The sequence below is a fragment of the Lolium rigidum genome, unplaced genomic scaffold (genome assembly GCF_022539505.1).
Source record: "Lolium rigidum isolate FL_2022 unplaced genomic scaffold, APGP_CSIRO_Lrig_0.1 contig_39634_1, whole genome shotgun sequence".
NCBI classification, from domain to species: domain Eukaryota; kingdom Viridiplantae; phylum Streptophyta; class Magnoliopsida; order Poales; family Poaceae; genus Lolium; species Lolium rigidum.
Genome location: NW_025900462.1, coordinates 1 through 12,460, shown reverse-complemented (window position 1 = coordinate 12,460; position 12,460 = coordinate 1). Strand labels below are relative to the sequence as shown.

At 41.9% G+C, this 12,460-nt stretch overlaps 1 long non-coding RNA gene across 10 annotated transcripts; it reads left to right on the top strand.

Moving 5' to 3' along the window:
- Window positions 1-2,267: 2,267 nt before the first annotated feature.
- LOC124681338 lies at window positions 2,268-6,193 on the top strand. 10 transcript variants are annotated; one of them, XR_006995830.1, is made up of 6 exons: window positions 2,268-2,436; window positions 2,516-2,732; window positions 3,288-3,384; window positions 3,703-3,737; window positions 3,822-4,752; window positions 4,845-6,193. It is a non-coding gene; the product is annotated as an uncharacterized LOC124681338 (long non-coding RNA). The 10 variants fall into 10 exon arrangements; XR_006995832.1 differs by having other exon boundaries at window positions 2,516-2,860; XR_006995836.1 differs by having other exon boundaries at window positions 2,516-3,384; window positions 3,822-4,002; window positions 4,693-4,752.
- Window positions 6,194-12,460: the final 6,267 nt, after the last annotated feature.

The following is a 12,460-nucleotide window of genomic DNA, read 5'->3' as shown; positions in this document are numbered from 1 at the left end:
CGGTTCTCCTACTTGCTTTGCGGATGCCTTTGGCTGGTGGGTAGTATAGATTTTTGTTGAAGTTTTAGTGTGTAGCCAAAATTTTCCATCTCGTCTTGAATCAGACCTCGAGAATTCGTTCATCCCTTCACTTCGAGGATTGGCTAGAGTACTTGGCCACATGCAATGAGTAGGCTCGTTGCCGGATGCTCCATTAACAATGACTCGAATCTCGAGAAAGAAAAAACGACTCGCATTTGTAGGGAATTTAAATATATGTGTTGCATCATCAAAGAAAGGAAAAAATGACTATAATTTTGAAAAGGATGAAGATGGCGAAGGTGCAGGCCCACGATAAGGATTCCGAAGCTTACTTCGATTTGGTTGATAACTTTGAGTATGCTTAGGCGTATACTTTGCATTTCCATGGGTACATCACTACTAGAACGTTAGCCATTCCTATTAGGTTTGATACACCTCGACCTTTGGTCTTAGCCGCATCATGTGCATCATCGCCAACACATTACACAAATGTGAATCTTCTCCATTATGTGTGCGAACAATTTCCTATGTGGAATGGTATGTTACTTTTATCCACCGTCATATGTCTATGATATGGACACATCAACGGTACAGAGGGAAGGGAGGATGCCACGGATGCTCGAGGACTCAACACCGATGTCATGGAGGAGTGGAAGAGAAGAAGGAAGAAGTTGTGTCCTAGGTCACCAAGAAGAAGGACCAGGAAGCCCCACTGCCAGGTAGGATTATCCGGCCCTCGCGAGGCCGGAAAGTCGGATAATCACCCCCCTATGCGACCAAGACTTGGCATAACCCATGTAATTTAAAGATAACCCTTTGTGTGCTTAACATACCCCTCCTTAGTTGGTACGTATATATAGACCCCTACCATAGTTTTAAAAACCGGACCGGACCGCAGGTTGAACCGGAAAAAACCGGACCGGACCGCCGGTTGAACCGGAAAAAACCTGAACCGGCGACCCTGTCGGTTTGTTAAGCGCACTGGACCGCTCCCGCTTCTAGACCAGTAAAACCGGATCGAACCGGGCGGTTTTCCTTGGAACCGGATAATAAACCAGGCCAGCTGAACCAGTTGCAAACCAGGCTGAGAAAAATAATATGCGACAGCAGGTTTCGAACTCAGCTCCGGTAAGTTAACTAATAAACTAAGAACTAGCCAACTGCACTACAGTCGGTTTTTGCTAAGTACACAGAAATCGTTCTATTGATGCTTCTTTCCATCCATATTAAATTATGAATACCTTTTCTACAACAATGGTTGGAACCATTGCACCTAACCACAAGTGCACGGTGGAAAATGTTGAGCTATGATTGCTTTGTGTACACGTTTTCTGGATCTTGTATTATCGTCTACTACACACGGAATAAGTACTATATTATACGGCAACTGCCTTCTTTTTTGTGGTAATTTTGAGGCATTTCTCGAATTAACGTGGTAGTGACACGTATGCAGTTTAGATGTTTTAGTATTCACAGTGTTTCTTCTGTGTGCAGTTCGAGTGCGCTCTGCCATTTTTGTGGGAAGTGGGTGTTGATGCATGCGGCCACCAGGGACCTATAGCTACGTACCGATTTGCAGCACTGAGTTTGTCAGTTTTTTAACTCGGTCAAAGCGGTTGCACTGTACCCCATACACGCATCCTCTCTTCTCCTTTTCTTTTCCTGTCCCTTCAATTTATCCATCTTCTTCTCTGGGTGTATCGCCGGCGTCACCGGCAAAGCCACAAGCTCTCCCCAATACGAGCTCCCCGTGGCCTGCGGCCTTCCCTCTCTATCTCTGATCTACATCCTGGAGAGGGAGTAGAGGAGGTTGTTGGAAATCAAATCCTACAGATTGGTTAGACCATGGGAAATCAGGGCCGTCCTTGGCCATGGAGTGCTTCACGGCGCCGACCCGACTCTAGAGCTCGATGAGGCCAACATCATATGGGGCGTGGAAGAAGCTACGGCGTCCTCGCCGAACAGGAAATACAAAAGTACTCTGTTCGCGTCCACGCCCACCTCCAAGGCCTCTCTAAGCCGCGCGCCGCCAGAGGCCGCCGATGGCGGTGGTGTTGGCGGTCTGGCCTCGATGCCCATGAAATCCCAGAAGATCCAAAATCATCCGCGGAGTACGGTGGGTAGCGCCGGTCCGGGGCGGTGGCCGTACGCCACGACGGCGACGCGTACGGCTTACCTGGAGTGCGGCGATGGCGGGTGGGTGCCGCCGCAGTTCTTCTCCATGCGCGAGGGCGCCTTGCGCACGCTCAAGGGCTGCAACCTCCCCTGTGTCTGCAACGCCATATTGTTCACACTGGCTTGGTGAGTAGGGGAAAGCGGGTCGAGCAGCCTGGAGCCAGGCGCCGCAGCCGACGATCTGATCATGTCCCCTTGATCTACACCACGCCTAGACTGGACATCGTACATGTGAATTTGGTGAGTTTTGTCTGAGCTCTAACTTGGTAATTTATCAGCTTATGAAAAATGGTTTGGTGATTACTGATTGCAAATGTAGAGGCTGGTGCTGCTCCGCGTGGGCGGCGTGGTACACCGCCGGCACGTCCCGGCTGAGCCCGTGCTGGCGTGCCGGTCCTCTTTCCGGTCTGCTGCTCGACGCCGCAACTGTTTCTCCGCGTGTCCGGCGTCGTAGGGCACCAGGTCGTATCTCTCGAGCATGTGCCAGTCGTCGGTCTTGCCTGCTGATTTGCCTCCTTCGTTCTCGCGTTTAACAGGTACAATACCAAATTACAATGTCTACTCTGAATTTCAAGGTTAGCGCACCGGTGCTGCAAGTATGTTCTCTCTTCAGTTTGAGGAACATGTGTGTTATTGTGATTCCAGTGGCACTTACAAGATGTCAGTTAAGTAGTGCAAGATTACTTCACTTGATTTCTGTATTTCGATTTGTGCATGTATGTATTCTCTCTACTGTATTTATATGAGCACATTGAAAGCTACAGTCTTTCTCCTTTCTGCTATCTGTTTTTTATCTGTCTAAAAGTAAAGCAAGCAAAGTTAATCGTTCTTCCTCTTGATTTTGCCCTGTTAGAATTGACTGAAATGGAATTTTGTAAGAAGTCCGTTGTATCCATGTAGCGGAATTGTCTTTCAACTCTTATATGCTTAATTATATAGCTAGGAGGTTACTGTGAACAGGTGCCATTACCAGGGTTCATGCTTCTCCTTACCTTTCATGCTTCTCCTTACCTCTTGACAAAAAATTCCTCTACATGTGAATATAAATAATACCACAGGTTTCTCATATGAGTCTTTTATGGTGTTCACAGATGGCTGAAGCTTTTTGCAGCTATGGAATAGTGACCGTACATTCTCCAGTCTTCACTATGGATTGTTTCTCTTTACATGAAGTGTAGATTTTCCCAGGTACGTATGTCGCTTTCTAACCTTTAGTTGCACCTTGTGTGTGGCATCACATAAGCAACTCTTGAGCCTAGATGGTCCAAGACTCCAACTCCTATTTCTTCATGGGTGCTATTCCTATCTGAAGGCATATAATTTGGTGACCATATAATTATGTAGCTTCTTGAGAGCAAGATAGCATAGGCTAAGCAGAACAAAGATACTCTAAAAGCCTGTGCTCAATCAGCAAAGTATTTATTTTTATTTTATTGATTATTTCACTCTCTGCTGCTTCATAGTGTGCATGCTCTGAGTTTGATAATTGATCTTCTTTTTCTCCAGGACAAGCAACAAAAGTGAGTGGAGTGTTGAGGAATGTAAATACAAGTAGTTCCCTTTCAGCATATGTTAAAATGGTGGAAAGGGGTGCTCACTAGATGATGTAATCTTTTGTAATGCAGCTCTGGCCAACAAGCAATCCAGGAGGATATATGAACTATCATCCACACAATCTGGATCGACATAGTAGGAAGATGAATCGGTGCATCGAGAGCTACCTTAAGATGCAGGATGTGCACACGGTCATCTTCTTTCTTTTTTGCCCGACCCCAAGCATTACTTAAGAGTTTCTTCTGTTACAAGGTATTTCTGTTAAAAGGTATGTTAGATCTTCATTTATATTTCAGAATTTCTTCGGTGATATAGTTGGTGCTAAAATATGCACAGTTGGTGCGCTATACTTATATAGTTAAATGTAAGCTAAATGGGTAAAGGAGTTTTACGTTGTATGTCAGTGGGCTGATGGTTGTGACTACAATAAAATTATTATTGCTACCAAGTAACTTTGGCCATCATTTTAAGTAGCTCTACTCGGAGATTATCTGATATTTGGAGTCATGTGTAGTAATACAAATATTTCAATGCAAGAAAATATTACCAAACTAGCATCAGTGATTAGTCTCAATAACAGTACACCGTTCTAGCGGGCTAATTGAAATGCTGACAAATGGGATGGGGCCTAAGTGTTATTTGAAGGCGATGTTGACATATTGAGTAAACGATTCAGTGTTTAGATTCTAATCTTATAGGTCTTCTTGAGTAATTAAATTGCCACAAAGAGTCGCAATTTACTCAACATACTCCGCTACAATATTTACATGATGTATTGAAAGGTGTGTTCCTTCTAAACTAATTTCTATTTTGGTTAATATGATACATGTCACTTAAAATTAGGACATGTGCATCTGGGGATAGCTGATTTATTCTCATGTAATATATTTAATAGTTCATTCTTTATTAATTAATGTCCGTTCCCTTTGCTTTGTTTTGCAGTGTTTGTTTTCCACCATAATTATGTGAGTTGATTGGTCGGCATTATACAAATTGTTTCATGTATATACTCATCTTTCTCTTCTTATATATTCCACTTACATGCTATATCTGCTTCGTTCATTAATTTAATTCCTCATTCTTTTGTTTTCCAGGGTTTGTCCTCTTTGGAAAACACCAAGCTTGCTCCTCATTATACTACTGTATGCCGTGCCATGTGTTGAAATTTCTTGGTACAATATGGTTTAGGATAACTTTCTGCTTATATTCTGATGCTTTATGTACAGCCAACTGTTTCTACTCGAAGTCCTTTGTGGTTGATGAGATTCTAGATGATGTGCTTTCTGATTAGGTGTTACTGAGGTGAGTTTGTATGAATTTCTTAATGCAGATTTTTCAGTCCAAGAAGCATTAAAATCTTGCTTCTGTCCCAAGGGAACGTGATGAAAGGTTGTGCGCCAACTAATCATATAGATTAATTCAAGGCACGGCTAAAAGAAGGTTCGGTTATATAGAAAATTCATCGTTGCTGATGTGCGGAATAAATACATAGTAGCGGATCATCTTTACAGAATCAAGATTACTCAGTGCTCAAAAGTTCACGAAATCATTCCACAACCTGATAACCTTCCTCTATTTTCATATAATGCAACTCCTTTGAGGTCCTGCAGAACATGCAGTCGACAATAGTCCTGTCAGGTATTCACTTCACTGCACATGTGATCGAGTGCTTATATTATTTATGTTGCTCAGTTATATATTATTGTTTCTTCTGATTTTTCTACTCTGTATTTATTTCTGCTTTGTTAGGTATTCACTTCATTGCACATGCTATATTAAACTACACACTACCGTTGCGGTACACTGATCTTACTCTGTTCTTTCCCCCAGCAAGTAGTAAGATACCATCTGCATCATCAGACCAACCTATTCCAACTACTCGAGACAGAGATGAAGCACTGTCGATGTCGTTTTTCGTTGTTATTTTCTTTCAGCTTTCTACTAGAAGCATTAACTTCCCTGCTCATTCTTCCGTTGGAATTCCTCGCAGCAATAGGCTTAGGATAGCAGATACTGAAGTGCACATACTGCTGGTCATCCTCGCTGAGCTCTGTTAAAATTCATTTCTTAGAAAGTTTGGTGTTTGCTGAACATATGCGGTGCTTGGTGAGGTGTAGGTGTGTTGGTTCACATGTGTTCTTTTCTTTTTTCCTCTTGCACATTCTGCATATGTATCATGGGTTTTTGTTGCTCTGTTTTCTAGGATCAGTTCTCTATGCAAGACGAAGAAGTTTCCACTTACACCTTTAATGCGTGCAGCTCTTTTTTTAGTTTTCTATTTTTTTTCGTGCAACTGTTACTTATTAAGTTTCTCATGCTGCTAAATTTGAAATGATCGATTCCGAAGTGTAAGCACTATCTCTGGTTTCAGCTGAAGTATATTGTAACTACATGTTTTATGTTTGTAAATGTTGTTGAAGTGTTGAAATTCATTATTACACTCCCTCGGTGACTTGCTTCAAACCCTTCAATACCTGCATTTGCCTTAGGATAGTGAATTTTTTTCTTCTGGGATCAGGAAGCATGAAGGGAAGAAATACTATTATGTATTGGCAAAGAGAAGCAATGAATCTGCACAATATATTCTTTTTCTCATCAACTTTGTATTTTACATAAATATGATGCTTTGTTTCAGGTTCCTTGCGCGTTCGACATAAAGTAATGAAGAAGTTAACTTATTTTATATTTCATTAAAAGTAAAAATTTGCCAATTTAATTGTGCTTTCTTCCATGGGAGTGGTGTTTTGGAACATGGGTGCATATGCTCCCTATATTTTGAAATGCATGTTATGAACATTTTAAATTTCAAAAAAATTGAAACAAAAAATTTGTACGTACATCTTCACGTGCTACGCGCTCACAAAGTCGTTTCATAAAAAATCGACTTATCATGTGACCGTGTGTAAAAAAGACAAAATTCAGTGCTAAAAATAATGCTTTTCACGAGATAAAGTTTCTCCTTTTTACATAGACCACAAAAAATATTGGTTTTTCGTGAAACGTAGCGAACTCACATACATTATGGAGATGTACATGTAGAATTTTTTATCTAAATTTTTTGACATTTCGAAATATGTTTTTTTGGTAGAGGGAGCATACGCACCCGGGAGCCGAATTGAATTTCCCTTTCTTCCATATGATAACATATTACCTATCACATCACAGTCATAATTTAACATGATGAAAAAAATGTTACTCATTCTTCAACTCCTAGCTGGGCGTGGCGTGCCGCCGCGCCTATCCTTGCTAGTGTCACTTAAAACTGAACCAACAGGACACCTAACACGGGCTTTGTATGAAAATAGCATACATGTGGTTAGGAGTTTTAGACATGGCGAGTTCATTATGTCACTATATGTGAAGTATTACGATCAAATTGCAAGTCTGAAATATATTTGCACACATAACTATTTCATTATTGCAGAATTTATAAGTAAAAATATATTTCTTCATTTCTTAAAAAACCAGACAATGAACCGGTGAACCAGTGGTTCGACCGTAAAAACCTCGAACCAACGACCTCACCGGTTCGGTCACCGGTCCGGTTTTTAAAACTATGGCCCCTACCCCACCTAGAAACCTTAGATTTATGATATGAAGAATTAAGCTCATGCCTCCACCATCCCTAGTGGATTGCGGAAATAATTTTCCCCCCCCCCCCCCCGCTAGCTCGTGTGTGTGGGCTACATAAGCCCCCTAATTTGTCAAACCACTCTTTTAGCCCCCTAGTTTGATGTTGGTGTATAACCAACGAATGGGCACATGAATAGACAAGAATTTCTATATATATAATGTTAATATCTTTAGGTTTCAAACAAAAATTGTTATAATTTCTCTGCAATACAAAACATTCACACAAACTCACAAAATGAAAGCTAATATAATAGTTTCACAACCATACAAACTCGCAAACTGATAGCATAGATAATAATAATTAAGTTCCCCAACAATAATTAAGTTCCCCAACAATAACTAAGTTCCCCAACAATAACTGATAGCAATCACAACAATAATTAACTTCCTCCTTGAGAGATCAAATTTTGAGCTATTTTTTGGTGTATTTTTCAGAATTTTTGTGTGATGAAATCAGAGGGTCTGGGGGTTAAATTTGTGGCAACCTAGTGCTCTGGTACCATATGATGAAGACTAAGCCTCGATGTGTGGCCCGATCTCACGAATTGACCAAGGGAAAGAGGGTGACAAGGATGAACACGAAGAACGATGTAGAACGACGAAGAACACGATGAACACACACAACACACAACCCGATACAATCCGGTTTGCTCTCAATGGCCCAAACCACGGTTCCGCTAGAATCCCTCAAGAAGAGACACGAGGTAGAATCCCCGAGGAAGGGATCAATATGCAATCGATGGAATCACTCGTGTAAGAGATCGAAGTATAATTACACAAGTGAAAGATCAATCACATAGAGAGGCCTTGATACAACTCATAGATTTGTGTCTAAGATATGAGGGGGCTTCCCTAATCCACTAGGGATGGAGGCACAAGCCAAGTTCATCCCAATTACACTCTATCCATGAAGGGGAGGTGGGATCCTATTTATAGTCCCAGCAACTCGGGGTACTTTAGGGAAAAGCAAGATACATCACGGCCCGACATAGGCATCCCCAATGGGCCTCGCCGAAGATAGTACCACGGGTTTACTGAAGGCCCATGACTCGAAGAATAAGAAGATTCGGAAGCCCAAGATGTTAGCAAGGAAAGCTAGAGTTGTATTAGAAAGTATAATTTGTAATCTTGCGGGACGGGTACGAAACCCTCCCGGACTCTGTAACTTGTGTATTAAGAAACCCTCGGCTCCACCTCCTATATAAGGGGGAGTCGAGGGACAAAGAAAGGATCGAATCTACTATCAACACAACCCTAGTTTCATATTCGTCGAGTACTTTTCGGCTGAAACCTTCGAGATCTACTTGCCCTCTACATCCAACGAAACCCTAGTCTACGATCCGTAGGCATTGACAAGTTAATACCTTGTCAATTGGCGCCGTCTGTGGGATCTAGAGGCGACAAGGAGCTGATATCGATGGCACGTTCAAGATCGTCGACTTCGTCGGTAGCAAGCAATGCGTTGGATCGAGGTAAACAGATCGAAACTGGTCTAGTTGATTTTGTACCTCACCCGCCCTCCCGTTTGGATGCATGTGCGTATCTGGAGGAGCCCATGGAGATGACTGATGTCTACGGGAGCTTCTATTCTTGTAGACAGTGTTGGGCCTCCAAGAGCAGAGGTTTGTAGAACAGCAGCAAGTTTCCCTTAAGTGGATCACCCAAGGTTTATCGATCTCAGGGAGGAAGAGGTCAAAGATATCCCTCTCATGCAACCCTCGCAACCACAAAGCAAGAAGTCTCTTGTGTCCCCAACACACCTAATAGGTGTACTAGTTCGGCGAAGAGATAGTGAAATACAGGTGGTATGAATAAGTAGTAGCAACAGACACCGGAAAAGTGCTTTGCCCAGGACGATAAACAAGCAGTAGTAATGCGAGCAAGTAGTAACGCAAGAAAACAAGTAAACAAGCGACGATAGCGATATTTAGGAACAAGGCCCAGGGATTACACTTTCACTAGTGGACACTCTCAACATTGATCACATAACAGTAATAGATAAATGCATACTCTACACTCTTGTTGGATGATGAACACATTGCGTAGGATTACACGAACCCTCAATGCCGGAGTTAACAAGCTCCACAATAATGCTCATATTTTAGTAACCTTTAGTGTAAGATAGATCAAAAGACTAAACCAAGTACTAGCATAGCATTCACACTGTCACCTTCATGCATATGTAGGAGGAATAGATCACATCAACATTATCATAGCAATAGTTAACTTCGCAATCTACAAGAGATCATGATCATAGCATAAACCAAGTACTAACACGGTGCACACACTGTCACCTTTGCACACATGCAGGAGGAATAAACTACTTTAATAACATTGCTAGAGTAGCACATAGATAAATTGTGATACAAACACATTGCAATCATAAAGAGATATAAATAAGCACCTCACTATGCCATTCAACAGTGAATAAGTATTCTGTGAAATATAGCCTAAGAGACCCACACGGTGCACACACTGTCACCTTTACACACGTGGGACAAGGAGTCTCCGGAGATCACATAAGTAAAACTCACTTGACTAGCATAATGACATCTAGATTACAAGCATCATCATATGAATCTCAATCATGTAAGGCAGCTCATGAGATTATTGTATTGAAGCACATAGGAGAGAGATGAACCACATAGCTACCGGTACAGCCCCGAGCCTCGATGGAGAACTACTCCCTCCTCATGGGAGCAGCAGCGGTGATGAAGATGGCGGTGGAGATGGCAGCGGTGTCGATGGAGAAGCCTTCCGGGGGCACTTCCCCGCTCCGGCAGGGTGCCGGAACAGAGACTCCTCTCCCCCAGATCTTGGCTTCGCGATGGCGGCGGCTCTCGAAGGTTTTCCGTATCGTGGTTTTTCGCCTCAGGGTTTTCGCGACGGAGGCTTTATATAGGCGAAGAGGCGGCGCAGGAGGGTCGAAGGGGTGGCCACACCATATGGCGGCGCGGCCAGGGCCTGGGCCGCGCCGGCCTATGGTCCGGGGGCCCGGTGCCCCCTCCGGTCCTTCCCGGTGTTCCGGATGCTTCCGGTGAAAATAGGAACCCGGGTCTTGATTTCGTCCGATTCCGAGAATATTTCGTTACTAGGATTTCGAAACCAAAAACAGCAGAAAACAGGAACCGGCACTTCGGCATCTTGTTAATAGGTTAGTTCCGGAAAATGCACGAATATGACATAAAGTGTGCATAAAACATGTAGATAACATCAATAATGTGGCATGGAACATAAGAAATTATCGATACGTCGGAGACGTATCAGCATCCCCAAGCTTAGTTCTGCTCGTCCCGAGCAAGTAAAACGATAACAAAGATAATTTCTGAAGTGACATGCCATCATAACCTTGATCATACTATTTGTAAACATATGTAGTGGATGCAGCGATCAAAACAATGGTAATGACATGAGTAAACAAGTAAATCATAAAGCAAAGACTTTTCATGAATAGTACTTCAAGACAAGCATCAATAAGTCTTGCATAAGAGTTAACTCATAAAGCAATAAATCAAAGTAAAGGCATTGAAGCAACACAAAGGAAGATTAAGTTTCAGCGGTTGCTTTCAACTTGTAACATGTATATCTCATGGATAATAGTCAACATAGAGTAATATAACAAGTACAATATGCAAGTATGTAGGAATCAATGCACAGTTCACACAAGTGTTTGCTTCTTGAGGTGGAGAGAAATAGGTGAACTCGACTCAACATAAAAAGTAAAAGAAAGGTCCTTCAAAGAGGAAAGCATCGATTGCTATATTTGTGCTAGAGCTTTTATTTTGAAAACATGAAACAATTTTGTCAACGGTAGTAATAAAGCATATGAGTTATGTACATTATATCTTACAAGTTGCAAGTCTCATGCATAGTATACTAATAGTGCCCGCACCTTGTCCTAATTAACTTGGACTACCGGATCTTTGCAATGCACATGTTTTGACCAAGTGTCACAATGGGGTACCTCCATGCCGCTTTGTACAAAGGTCTAAGGAGAAAGCTCGCATTTTGGATTTCTCGCTTTTGATTATTCTCAACTTAGACATCCATACCGGGACAACATGGACAACAGATAATGGACTCCTCTTTAATGCATAAGCATGTGGCAACAATTATTATTCTCATATGAGATTGAGGATATATGTCCAAAGCTGAAACTTCCACCATGAATCATGGCTTTAGTTAGCGGCCCAAAGTTCTTCTCTAACAATATGCATGCTCCAACCATGAAGGTGGTAGATCTCTCTTGCTTCAGACAAGACGGACATGCATAGCAACTCACATGATATTCAACAAGAATAGTTGATGGCGTCCCCAGAAGCATGGTTATCGCACAACAAGCAACTTAATAAGAGATAAAGTGCATAAGTACATATTCAATACCACAATAGTTTTTAAGCTATTTGTCCCATGAGCTATATATTGCAAAGGTGAATGATGGGATTTTAAAGGTAGCACTCAAGCAATTTACTTTGGAATGGCGGATAAATACCATGTAGTAGGTAGGTATGGTGGACACAAATGGCATAGTGGTTGGCTCAAGGATTTTGGATGCATGAGAAGTATTCCCTCTCGATACAAGGTTTAGGCTAGCAAGGTTATTTGAAACAAACACAAGGATGAACTGGTGCAGCAAAACTCACATAAAAGACATATTGTAAACATTATAAGACTCTACACCGTCTTCCTTGTTGTTCAAACTCAATACTAGAAATTATCTAGACTTTAGAGAGACCAATTATGCAAACCAAATTTTAGCAAGCTCTATGTATTTCTTCATTAATAGGTGCAAAGTATATGATGCAAGAGCTTAAACATGAGCACAACAATTGCCAAGTATCAAATTATTCAAGACATTCTACCAATTACTACATGTAGCATTTTCCAATTCCAACCATATAACAATTTAACGAAGAAGAAACTTCGCCATGAATACTATGAGTAGAGCCTAAGGACATACTTGTCCATATGCTACAGCGGAGCGTGTCTCTCTCCCACAAAGTGAATGCTAGGATCCGTACCACTGACGATGATGATGGCGTGATGGGACATTCACAAAGAAGGGGCAGCAGTGCAC